This window comes from Gobio gobio (assembly GCF_949357685.1).
Source record: "Gobio gobio genome assembly, chromosome: 10".
NCBI lineage: Eukaryota > Metazoa > Chordata > Actinopteri > Cypriniformes > Gobionidae > Gobio > Gobio gobio.
The window spans coordinates 32,273,591-32,287,596 of NC_137116.1; positions in this window are offsets into that span (position 1 = coordinate 32,273,591).

Here is a 14,006-nt window from a genome sequence, read left to right on the forward strand (position 1 = left end):
GAAAAACATGCTTAAAAATACTAAATAAACACAAAATTGTCTTTAAATACCTTCTAACCAAATTTCCCTATTAAACGTTAAATAAATTAATTTATAATTTACTTTGAGCTAATTTAATGTATTATTATGTATTTACCAATAAGCAGATCTAACAGGTGCCTCATCCAAAAGATTTCAGCAGTTACAGAATGTCCCTTTTGGTGAGCAAGCAAAGAATAAGGACTTCTTCTTACCTAAAATAATATATAGAATATAGACCAAAAATAAATAAATAATTATAATAATTATATATAAATATATATAATTATTATTATTTATTTATTTATTTATTTATTTATTTTTTACTGTAAATTAAGGAAGGTTTAACAGATGCCACTGTATGTTCTTTTAATTTTTATGCTTTCTGTCCCTCATCAAGCCCATGTGAAAGTTAGATATGGCTGCTTTCGTGCTCCTGCGGTGCAAAAATGTCTGTATACATCATCTATCATTTGTTTTGATTTAAGCGAGATCAGAAAAAGATCTGGGATGTACCAAAATGCTTTGACACGAATACTGAATGGTTATTTTTTTCCTAATTTCTGCCATATCTTAAAAAAACATCTCAGCATGTATCATGAGAGATGTCATTTATCAGGCGATGCATCTTGTTTTCACTGCTGTATTTGCTTGATGCTGCTTTGTGAGATTTAAGACACATGATTAATAAATGTAGACGACATAACTGCACATTTGGCCCTGATTTGTGTTTTTGGATGCAAAAATATGTTCCATCATTTATAGCTGTTTTTTATCTGTTCTCTCAAGCTTTGATTTTCTTGATTCTCTCTCTCTCTCTCTCTCTCTCTCTCTCTCTCTCTCTCTCTCTCTCTCTCTCTCTCTCTCTCTCTCTCTCTCTCTCTCTCTCTTTTAGTGTAAGAGTTGAATAGAATCCAAAAAGAATGTTCCTACTTGTAAGAACGTTAGGAATTGGTTCCTAACTGGAACAATAATGTGTTTGCTAGATTTTCATACAGAACATTTCTAAACAAACCAACAAATTCTACTTGCTAAATGGTATTTGAATTAAGTTTCACTACCTGATAAATGCATTTTTCATGTGATTCTTTACTGAATCTCAACCGTTGCTTTCTGTTTCATAATGGTGTCCATCTGTAACCCTCCATTTACCAGATTGGGCTGTTCTCTTTTTTTGCCTCAGACTTTGATGAAAGATTAATGATTCAAATGTTAAGGATTCTGCTGCCTCTCTCTCTCTCTCTCTGTCTCTCTCTCTACTATTTCCAGAGAAGCCTCTCACCCTCCTCTATCAGTTTCGCACCCTCATCTTTTTGACTGGGAACTTGGCACCTTGAAGGGCATTTTGGAGGCAGATCTATGGTTGGCTTTCATGTCAAGATCTAAGAATGATTAGCGATTCAGTCCAGTGGGATTCAGTTAGACAGCTAAATCTCCCATCACTATTTACCTACAACTACAAGATATAGATTAATATCACCAAGTGAATACACACAAACTCACACATTGCTAGTCATGTGTGACATGACACAAAACGGCAATACAAGTTGTATGGTACAGTTTTATGCAAATATAGATACGTGAAAAAGGACAGCTTCGATTTGTCCTTTCAATTTGATTTTTCTTTCGTTTGATTTGCGAAAGAAGACCGCTGACGGATGTTCCTTGGCTTCAAGTGGCCCCAAAAATGAAAGTATCCTGAAGAAGGAAGTTTAATGCATGCATGACCTGAAACAGAAGAAGAGACATTAAAAACATAGTAAGGATAGCCTACATAACATAGTAATTCTAATTAGATATAGATTTAGCAAGTGTGTAAAATGGGTCACTATTTAATTTAAAACCTAGCAGGCATAGGGCAGGGCACTATATATGTCACTTACCCTAAAATGTTCAAAACACAGCAAAAAGGCAAGACCTTAAAGAGGAGTGAAAATAAAAGAGATAAGAAGAAAAGCACAGAGGAGAGTGTGTGAGCAGCGGTATGCATAGAGTAAAGGTGCCCCCTGCCTGGTGGGATGATGAATGCCTCCCAGGCCCCAAACCAGACCAAGAGTGAGATAGAGAAAGACACAGGGATGTTGGATTGAAGTGGTCCCACCAAAGTGCAAATGAAGCCAGGCGATTTATCTAAAGCTATGACTATGTCAGTTTTGGAAATTAGCGGTCATCTTGTCTGAAACACTGTCACAGAAATAAAATATTCACATTTTAATCAATCCAATCGAATCAGACCTTCTTCGGTAACTCAGTATTATATTATTATGAATCAATTATTGGGAGATGAGAGGCTCTGTGGCTCTTAACAATGGAAAAAGGGTATACGGCTAACTTGTGTCACGTGAGCAACCTCAGCCTTTATAATGGCAGTGACGTCAATGGCCAGCGTTCATGACAGTCAGTTACGTATATGGCATTATATTGGTGGATCAGTTATTTCATTTAAATGGCTTTCTTTTCACTTACAGTTTTTGGCACATTATACGCTTCCTGTAACACCATGGAACTATGCAAACGTGTTTGGTGCTATATCTCCTAAAATCTGTATGCTGTCAGAAAAAATTAACATTCAACAATGGTCCCCACTCAATATGAATTCTTGTAATATTTGTTTTTCCCTTAACTCACAAAACAGATCCATAAGAGAGTTATTTCAAAGAAACATTGTGTCTTTGCCTTATATTTACTCACATTGGAATCATTTTATAGACTCATATGTAAAAAGGTTTGACTCATACCTAATTAATATTTAAAGGTGCACTATGAACTTTTCCGTCCACTAGAGGTCACCTGTTCAAAACAAAGGCGTAGTTTGATGACGCCACATTTGAGCGCAGAATCTTGGGACATGTGGTCTTCACCTCACAGCCAGTGGAAAAGAATCGGGGTAGGACATGCAGAAATCATGTTCATGGATGTGATTATTAACGTTACTGTAGTATGAAGCCGGACAGAGTGTTGAGCAAGGCCGCTGGAGCGATTGTTAATAAGATGAAGGCAACACATGCCTCGCAAGCAGCGGGACTTTTATTATGACACAGTCGCCGGTGCCACTTCCGCTTTTCCGGTCATGAGTATGAGGTAACGCAGCTCTGTTTAGATACATCTGAGTGTGTTGAAAATGAAGCTATGTCGTTACTCTGTGCGTTCGCTTGGCGGCTGCTATGAAACTTGTTGCACACTGCAGTGAGAGTAAAGCGTTTCTGCAAAACTATATGACGCAATCAACAGGCGACTCCCTCACACGTCCCGGTTCCTTGGTTAAAATAGCAATGTTTGTGATTTTATCACAAAGAACATTGATGGCCAATTTGTGTTGTTTTGGAAGCATTTATTATTTGGTCTTTTGGAGAACTGTAGAGACAACTCAGTCTCACTCAGACACTCAGGTCTAATCAATTTTATTATTTTAATGGTAAAATTCCATGTTCACAAATGTACGTTTTCCTGTAAAAAACAAACAAACAAAAAAAACCTGTTTTATATAATTCAAGAAAAAAATAGAGCATTATATTGAATCAATCAAAATTTTCTAGGAAGCAAAAAGCAGTTACATTTTGTTTACAGCAGTTACAGTTTCTTGTGGATAAGCGCGTTCATCTTGTGAATAATGTTATATTTGGCATTATATATCGTAAAAGTACAGAAGGATTGCAATGTTTGTGGAATGTGCTTTACTGAGTGGAAAACAATTGCGTGAATTGCTCTTTTAGCTGCAGATTACTTATCACTACAGTGCACATAAAACACATAGTAGTGATTCACTAAAATATAATTGTAGTGGACTATTGTAGGGAATAGTGAATGGGGGTATATGGGGTGAATCGCTCCCTATAGCCTTAAATAGGGCACTATTTGAGGGGACAGGTATTTGTAGTGCTGTCCAAACCAATAGTGGATGTTGAGTGCACTCATTCAATCCAACAATGCACCGCAATAACGAGTGATGTACGCTCAACGGCTAGAATACCCAACCCTTCTGGTGCACTCAGTGTCCAAATTCACTCACTCATTAAAGTGGAGTAATGTAGGGAATAGTGAATGAGGGTCTATGTGGCGATTTCGAACATAGCAATGGTTTCTGATTAGTTATACACCTGTTACCTGTTCCGTTTATTACCATCCTCAGAGTATTTAAGCTCTCAGTTCTCCTCTGTTCATTGTCTCTCGTCAATGTTATGTGAGTTATGTGTTATATATCTTTGTGTTCATTAAAAGTATTATGTTTGCTCATTCTGCATTTGCCTGGGGGGAAAAATAAAGGAATGTTGCCTTGACTTGAACTAACTAAAATAAGTTGAAGCACTAAAAAAGAAATAAATACAAACTAAAACTGAACAATAACGTCCTGCATGGTGCTATAACACCAAGGTCATGGTTTTGATTCAGGGAAAACAAGAACTGATCAATGTGTGCCATGAAAGCAATATAAGTTGTCTTGGATAAAAGTGCATGCCAAATGCATTAAATGTAAAGCTAAAACTGAAATAAATTCCTAAGCATTGTTTTTAAAATCTAAAATTAATAAAATTGACAAAAGCAGAACAAAATTAATCAAAAATAAACTAAGAAAGAAAGCTAATTCAAAATATTAATAAAAACTATATAACCGTATAACAATCAGCTAATGGTAATTAGATGACATTTTAGCCTGATGTAAAGCTATCTGATACCGGCAGAATGTCCCGTGCATGGTAAAATCTCAATGAATGCTCAATTATCCGTTATTTGAGTGCGTCTCAAAATTATATGTGGTCAAAAGTTACATTTAAAATATTTTAAGCTATTAATTTGATCTACAGTATAAACTTTCCAGATACAGGCACTCTATGGTTATGCAGAAAAACATAATTCCTAATTAATACTGCCACATTTAAATTCATCATCCTTTCTTTTTTCCTAATCCATATTAAGCGCATGTGTGATCAAATGCTCCATTTCTCAAATAAGCAAAACCTCTAAAAATTAGGGAAAATCCATGGAAAAAGGGCAGAGTTAGCAAGATAAGCCAAATGCTCTTTGCCTTTAATCTATAAAAAATACTAAATTACTGCATTATCTTCATGCTGAACAGCAATGACCAACATGAAGGGGATTCTTTGAACCAATAAGTGGAAACAAATGGCCTTTGAGATAAAAATCCTCCTAGAAGCTGATGACTACAATGGACACTCTTAATATGTCCAAGTTCAGTTAATTCACCATGCTTTCAGTTGAATTAAATGACTCTGCTTTGATGGATGTTAGCGTGACCCTAAAAGCAAATTTTCTTCTGAAAGTTACTTGTAATGTCATAGTAATTGTAGGCACTAGATACAAAGAATCACATTGCTTTCAATAAATCACATTGCATCTACTGTATGTACACTACAGAGGAAAAAAAAAGAAGTTTATGTATACGTTTTAAACTTAGCACCATAATATGCAACAACATTTTTTGTTATTATGTGTATCCCTTTAACTGACTGTTAAACTTGATGTCATATGAAGAATACTCTTAAAGGTGCTCTCAGTAATTTCTTGTTGATCTTAAAGTGCGGTCACATTTGTTTGGTGAATTTTTGTTGGGGAAATCCAGTTATTTAAATATATAGGAATAGAAATCTACATGAGGGTGAAAGATCTCTCGATGCAGAATGGCTTCATGTTGTCATTCACCACGTTGACGAATAGAAAGCTGTTTGATTTGAAAGTGACTTCTGTGTAGACAACGATCCTGCAAAAATTCACGAAATGTAGCTAATGTGACCTTCTTTATAGCAGCATGAATGTAGCATAACTCTAAAGCAAATGTTTTTGGTTACCAATGTCTTTGTAGAAATACTTTGAAAAAAAAAAACATGCAATAGGATGGTTACCAATTCAGCTGGTCATGAGGTTTCAACGTGGCTGCCACCATAAGGAGACCATGGGGTTTTTCTCAAATGGAAGGCTGCATTCTACAAAGGCTGCATATCTCCGCTGCCACTTCATCAAACGTCGCTGAAGGCCATCTCAATTTGAAGGATCCTTGGAAGGCAGCCTTTGTTTCGCATCCTTCATTCGGCTTGTTTTGAAGGATGCATTGGATGTATTCACTGTCATTCACTATTAATAGAAACCAGTTAATAAAGTTTTGTAATACAAAGAATATTTCCAAAATTAAGTTTTAATAGTGTTGCTATTAATAGTATAATTACGTAGCCATGCACACTAGACTGTCTCATTCTAACGTTTAATTTCTGAGGAGGACACTAGCCTATACAAGCCTCAGGGATTTCACGGTGATACGCTAGGGGGCGCTATGACATCTTCTGAAAGAGTACTGGATCTCCTGATCAAAGCACAAGCGAAGAAGCAGCACAAACAAGCAATATTTAATCATACGTAAAATAACGATCACCAACATTAAACAGCATATAAATCAAAACCGAGTAATGTTACAGAATGAAATGTCGACCCAGGATGAGCTATAAGACTGCAAGCTTTGGGTATGCTTATATAATCATGAAGGTCTCTAGAATCATCCAAACAAAACAAATCTTACAATATATTTTTTTGTAAACTTAGTCAAAAGTCCAAGCGGCAACTATAGCCGGTGGGCAAATGACTTATGACATATATCATGCAATGGGGAATACTTTGTTAATAGGTTAATAAATCAAGATTTTTAGTCTTGTTTAGTGCTTTTTGGTTTCATAATATCCCACCTAAAACATAACTTAACACTTTAACTGACATCTCTACTGTACAGTAGACCTTAATTCGATAGGGAAAAATATCATATTTTATGATATAATGTCTTGTAACGGACAAAATATTGAGGACCTTTCATCCAGTTTGGGTGCGTTTCATTCTAATTGGTCAAGGACCCCAATTAATTTTATGAGTAGAAGCTTACGATTCCATTATAATGTGGAAAAGGATTCTGACAAGTAATGAGTTTACATTTACATTATTATATGAAATCACAGTCAGCCATTGAATACTATGGGACTATTTTGTTATTTGTTTTGTTATATAGATATAATTTTTTCGTCATTCTATTAATTTATTTATTTTCATTTAAATTTTTAATAATGCCCTGTTGGCTGAAATTTGTTCTGCACAATGTCCCACCACTTTAAGACAAATGTATTTGTTGTTTGTTGCGTTTTCATATTCAAAAGATTATAAGATAGATGCAGCTTTTTTGAGTTTGCATCGAACGTTCTTCGACTTTTATACATAATACATTTGTTTATGAATAAAGATTGATCTGTTGAAAGCAGTTATTTTGAGTTAGATGCCAAATGTTCTCCTCCTATTCAAATTTAACATTGAAGGGGTGCACAAGACTTCTGGCAACTATAGTTGCCACACATTCAAATACGATTTTCAAGAAAAAAAACAAGATCTGGGGAAAATAAATGCAGAACATGTTCACATAGGACACTATTAATTATTATTAACCATTCAGAAAAATTTGGGCACAAATGGGTTAAGTGTTGATAAATAGAATGCATGAAGTTAAAATATATATATATTTTTTATAAAGCAGATGATATTTTCTTTCTTTTTTAAATATTTTGCATGTTCAGATATTCTTTCAACAAAATATTCTGGTGGCCATACATTTTTTGTGAAAATGATAAAAAATGCTGGCAGCGGCTGGCAACTTAAAAAAAAAACGCTGGAAAGAGTTAAACAAAACAGCTTTTATTCTTCATATCATCTCAAATATTAATATTTCAAAAAGACTATTTACAGTTTGAAAAAATACTATTTATTTCTTATATGTTAAATTTTTCAGAGGGAAAAAAATAATGAGTGCACCTTTAAGAAGTAGCATTCGCTCAAATAGCTGGTGCTAAACAATTCATCAAAGTTATTTTAGAAATCAGTTGCTATACCATTTAGCTGTTGCTACCATGCCTGCTAGTGTGGTTGCAATACTAACAGCCCGAATGAGGATGAAACTGATCAGTTATGACAGATTTCGGCTATCGTCGCACATTCAGGGTGTCAGACTGATTAGCAACACTCAATATAAAGTGAAGAAGAGTAAGGGTGGGGGGGAGAGAATCAAGCTGCGCTCGCTGACAGAACCACACAGTAATCTGCTCCATGTTATAGCAGCTTCAGACAGCGTCACTTTAGATGTTGTTCTATCTGAGAATATATTTCAGCTAATGAAAATGTCCTGCTGGCTTTTACCACTGGGGGGTGGATTTGAAATGTGGGTTGCTCTCACAGATAAGGCAATTATCGGTCTTTATGTTCTACCCACTGAAATGTTTTTAATCATACGCACAAACAAAAGGCAGGCCCACTTGCCCAAGTGCACATTTTCCTCAACTGTAGATAGACATGTTTTTCTTGGCACATGCTACTTCCTTCACACTTGATAAAACATATCAAGGGCAGACGGCACTGCATGTGCCCTTGACCAGCTCTGGGTCTGTGGGCATGCAGGAGGGATGTGTTTAGAATAGGGGAGCGAAAGATAAAGACCAGCGAAGGTCACCCTGTTATAGGGTGTTCGTGCCCTATTTAGGCAGACCTGGGATCAGTTTCGTCATTCTTTATTAATAGTTGCTGCTGAGAAACAGGGTAACTCCATGTCAGTGGAAAAACATCTGCCAAAAGTAGAAAATAGGAGTTGAGGCTTTTAGATAGGGGAGCCTACATCCCTTGGGAGAAAACAAACAGAGATTTGAGGAGGTTTTTTTTGTTCATTTGTCTTAAAGAGGTCATGAATTGAGAAATCCACTTTCCCTTGAGCTTTTGATATATAAAAGGTCATGGTAATAGAAAATCCTGTAAGTTTCAGAGCTGAAAAATTCCTTGTTAGTCAAAGAAAAGCTTTTATTGACTGCTGGCTCATCAAACGATCGATCTCCGAATGTGCGTCCCCTTGACGTCAGAGTGCGGTGAAACGCCGCCTCAAGACGAAATCCTGATTCTGTAGCCCAGCATAGATGAGAGGTAAATCATTGTGCTTGTTTGATAAAGATATTTTGCAATCCCTGCTGTGGGCGAATCATTCCGGTTAACATTTTCAAAACAATTCCCACATGTACTGATGGAGTCGAAGCTCATTATAATATGCCAAACTGTTATCCAATCATATGCAGTGGGTGTTTACTTTCAAGTCTTCAATGCGGCACGCCCATAAAAACCGAGCATGGGGTCTAGTCTCAAAACCAGGGTAGAAAATAGCCTATTACTTATTCATTATTACGTTTTTGAATGTATAAACCATGAGTTAAGTTACTTATGATTAAACATCATTAGTTAACCTCAGACAACAGTAAAAATAAATAAATAACCCAGTTCATGACCCCTTTAAATTGTAAGCCATGGGTTCACAACTCTGGCCCTCAAGATCTACTTTCCTGCAGAGTTTCACTCCAGCCCCTAATCAAACACAACTGAACAAACTAATCAAGCTTCAGGATTACAAGAAAGTTACTGGCAGGTGAGTTTGATCTAAACTCTGCAGGAAAGTGGACCTTGAGGGCCAGAGTTGAGAACCCCTGTTTTAAGCTTAAACACAAAGAGTGAGAATATGTCCTTTTTTTGTATTATCACCAATCGGCCGAATTGCCAGCAGCAACAATAAATAAATAAGATAAAAGATAAAATGCTAAAATATTTACTAACTATTATATAATATATGATGATATAATCAAAGTAACTTCACAATTCACAATTTTTTTCTTGCCAAACAATCAGAATCAGAATACAGGATGGAATAAGTAAAGTCAAGTCACCTTCATTTATATAGCGCTTTTTACAAGATTGTTTCAAAGCAGCTTTACAGTGATAAAAGGAAATTCATTCAAAGATTGTTTTAGCTGTACATCAGATCTAGAAAATTGTTATTTGTCCAGCTTAAGTAAGTTTTTGACTTAAAAATTCTAATTCTAAATAATTAGCTATTAAAGGTCCCGTTTTTCGTGTTTTTTTGAAGCTTTGATTGTGTTTACAGTGTGCAATATAACATGTGTTCATGTTTCGCGTGTAAAAAAAACACAGTATTTTTCACACAATTTACTTATCTGTATACTGCTGTTTTCACTGTCCTCAAAACGGCTTGAGGATTTCCCTGTTCTATGAAGTCCCTCCTTCAGAAACACGTAACGAGTTCTGATTGTGCCAGCGGTTCCCGTGTTGTGATTCGACAGCAGCTTAGCGCACGTTACCGGAAAGGTCACGCCTCTCACCATAACGGGGAGATGCATGCGCTCAATGATCTCTAAGTACAGCGTCCCTGGGAAAGCCAAACAAAGGTGACTTGACTCCAGGATGAAAATAACAGCGTCTCGACGACATGGCGACAAACAAACTATACAAACGCAACCGAACACAACACTTCCTCTTATCCACGCGGGAGCAACAAGACCACGCCCCCTTTTTCGCGTATTCTTGTGGGCGGAGGTTAGTCGACAAACTGCTCTACTGACGTAATTAAAGCAGGATGTACAGAGATGTAGTCCCAACCGGCCGTTCGCTGTAGGCTTTGAAAGGGAACTTCTGTTAAATTAAATATCTCGCTTGGCATTGAACTTTGAGCTTTATAATTTAACAGGTATTATTTATGCTCTAACAGCAACATTACACACTAACTAAAGTTTGAAAAATGGGATCACGAAGAACAGGACTTTTAACTTAGGGGCCTAATAAGATACTTGAATACCAGAGGGTGTTTGAATATGTTCTGATTCTTTATTATTCAGTCAAACACTTTACAATAAGGCTCCATTATTTTAGCCTGGTCCTACCAGACTCTCCTACATTTCATTTGTACAGAGAGTCTGGCCACTCTCCATTGACAAGCGTTAACCTCCTTGAAGGCTGGTACTCTGTTGAAGTTTAAAACTATTGGATCTGCCCAGAGACACCCTGGATCTGCCATAACCAAACGCTAACGTTTGGTCGTGACGTATGTCATCGCACGACATCAACGTCATTGTTCTCAGCCACTCCCTCTGTTCGCTGATTGGACCGGTTAAAATTTGACCAGAGAAAACCAAAGAATATACAGCAATCCCAGATGGAGTACTGAAGGAAAATGAAAATTGAGCGGAAGTACGTCAGAGGGCGGAGCCAGGCTACCATTATTTACCACTAGTTATTCATTAGTTAACAAACTGACAATAAAAAATACTTCTAAAGCATTAATTAATCTTAGTTAAATGTAAATTTCAACATTTAATAACAAATAAAATCAAAAGTCGTAACTGTATTATTTAAAGGACTTGAGCTAAAATTTACTAACAGTTGGTTTTTTCAACTAACGTTATCAAAGAAAAAGAACTTCTGTAAAAATATAGCTATTTGCTCTGTTATTGTTAGTTAATGCATTAACTAACGTTAACTAGTGAGACCTTATTGTAAAGTGTTACCTATTGTTCTTTTTAATTCTTTTGCACTTCTGTTAATCTGTTTGAAATATGTATTTACTTTATACTAGTGCTGGGCATCGATTAAAAAAAATTAACTAGGCCTTATTAATCACACTTTTTTCTGTAATTAATCGCGATTAATCACAAGTTTTTAATATTTTACGGTTTTAATATTTTGATATTGTAATAATTTCAGTTACTCTCCAAATTAATGTATAAACAATTTAAAGACAGCATATTTTAAATGTGTTGTATTGTCATATTTTTATGAATGAAGGCCAGTATCACTGATACTAAAGTGTCTATGAAACATTAATGACGTTACATTACAGTATAACTGAAAGCTCCCAATTTCAACATTTATTAGGCTTTAAAAAAACAACTTTTAATTTAAGTGAACTTAAAACAATCTTTACATAAACACAAAATAATAAATGTTATATACCCATGGCCTTCCCTGTTATACACACAGAAATGTAATAGTTATCTTTCTTAACGGCATAAATAATAAATTAAATATAGATGAATCATCATTAAAGCTACACTTGTCTCTGTTCCCGTTGTTCTTTGATGAACATTAATGACAGGCATCATCAGTGCTCCTGTCACTTTAAGAACAGCCGCGGATCTCACGCGCTGTCCCGCGCATCTCATTTCCTCACAACTCTTTAAGTTCATTTAAGACGTTATTTAACAAATTTAAGACTCCTAATATGAGAATACTCAAAAACCTCTGTGTTATTGTTTGTTCAAGAGCAAAAGAGAACTCGATGTGAGCAGGAAACTGACGCAAGTCTATCTATGCGTCGAGTGTGTGTGTGTGTGTGTGTGTGTGTGTGTGTGTGTGTTCCTTGAGCTGACACGAGACGCATCCACACAGACAGGACACTGACACACACACACACACACACACACACACACACACACACACACACACACACAGGACTTTGGCATACAGCGCGTTCGCTTGTGTCTTGTCACGCTTGGAAGCATTTACATGAATAAGAGCGTGATGATCATGTAATGCTAAGCAAAAATGGATATAAAAACGGACGCTGCGTTATTTGCGTTAAATATTTTAATTGCGTTAAGCTGAAAAAATTAATCGCCCGCGTTAACGCGTTAATTTGCCCAGCCCTACTTTATACATTTGTGTATTTCTTTATTGTATTTAAATGTAGAGTTCTTTTTGTTATAAGAAAGTTATTAAACCTGTTATAGTAGGCTATAACAACACTTTTTTTCTGCAACTTATTTCAATATTGTGATAATACCATATACCGTGATAAAAGCTTCATGAAAATTTTATACCGTCACATGCCTAGTTACAACATCTACCAGGAGCTAACAGGCCAGTGCTAACCACCCAAACCTTTACGCACTTGCTCCAATTCAAACGTTCAAGACATGTGACCCTCATCTCAGAACCTGATTGGTGAGTCTTATGAAACACTGAAAGTGCCTATGAGATCCTATCCACGCTGGTATCTCTAACCTCAAATAGAGGCCCGCATGCGCAAACATTAGCTTACTTCACTGTTGTTCTTTTGTGTAGAGGGGAAGGAGTGAGAGTTTTTGTATAGGATGGGGGATCTCATGTTGACCATAGCGGAGCCCTGCCGTGCCCCCCTCCTCTCTCTTGTTCCCCCCACGCTGAGCAGGGAGGCTATGTGATCTTTTTTCAAAGTCAACAAAAGAGTGGGGACACAGTTGGGCGGCAGAGGGGAACAGAGGGACGGAGCGTAGCAACAGACTCCTGCTGAGGGCACTGGGACTGAACTACGCAACCAATTCACATGAATCAACTATCAGATAGATTGTTTAGGAGCTTTTTGTACTGCAGGACACAGTTTGATTCACTTTGATTAATCTGGAATGACACACTGGATTTTTAGTCTTGATTTATGGTTCATGTGGGCATGCCATTTTGGAATTTTGTGGTGTAAATGTGCCTTCAGAGCATGAAAATGTTTGTGCTTCTACATTTTAAACTTTTCGAGTTCCATCCCATCTGAAAATACCAGCTTAGATCAGCATTTTCAGACTGGTTTATGATGGTTAGAGCTGGTTTGGAGCAAAAATATTCACTTTCTGGTGAAGCTGGTTGATCAAGGAATAGGCTACTTGCTGGTGAAGCTAGTTAAGATAACCAGCACTCCAATGCTCTGCTGGTCTTTTCAACAGGTTTTAACACGTTTTTTTAAACTGTATATTTAACCGATAGATTTCCTCTTGTCCCCCACAAAGTTCTGACAGAAATTTGGAGGTCATTGAAGTTAAGCCTTTTTATATCTCTTCTCTTAGTCCAAACCATGGCCTTAACAAAGTTTTCTGGAGTTACAATGAGCTGTAAGGAGACAGGGTACGAAGGACAGAGCAAAAGAAGGAAAAGTGTGGGAGAGAGCGGAGAAAGGCCACGGAGAAGTGAGCATCAAAGGCAGAGAATCTCAGCATGCTCCTGTAGCAGTGTGTGAACTCCCACCCTAAGACACACAGCAAAGCCCCTGCGCACACACACACACTCACACACACCCATCTCCTCCACCCCTCTGGACGAGTCCTCAGCAGTAATTAAAACCATCTCCCCCACTGTTCCAGAATCTCATTAAATCTCAGCAC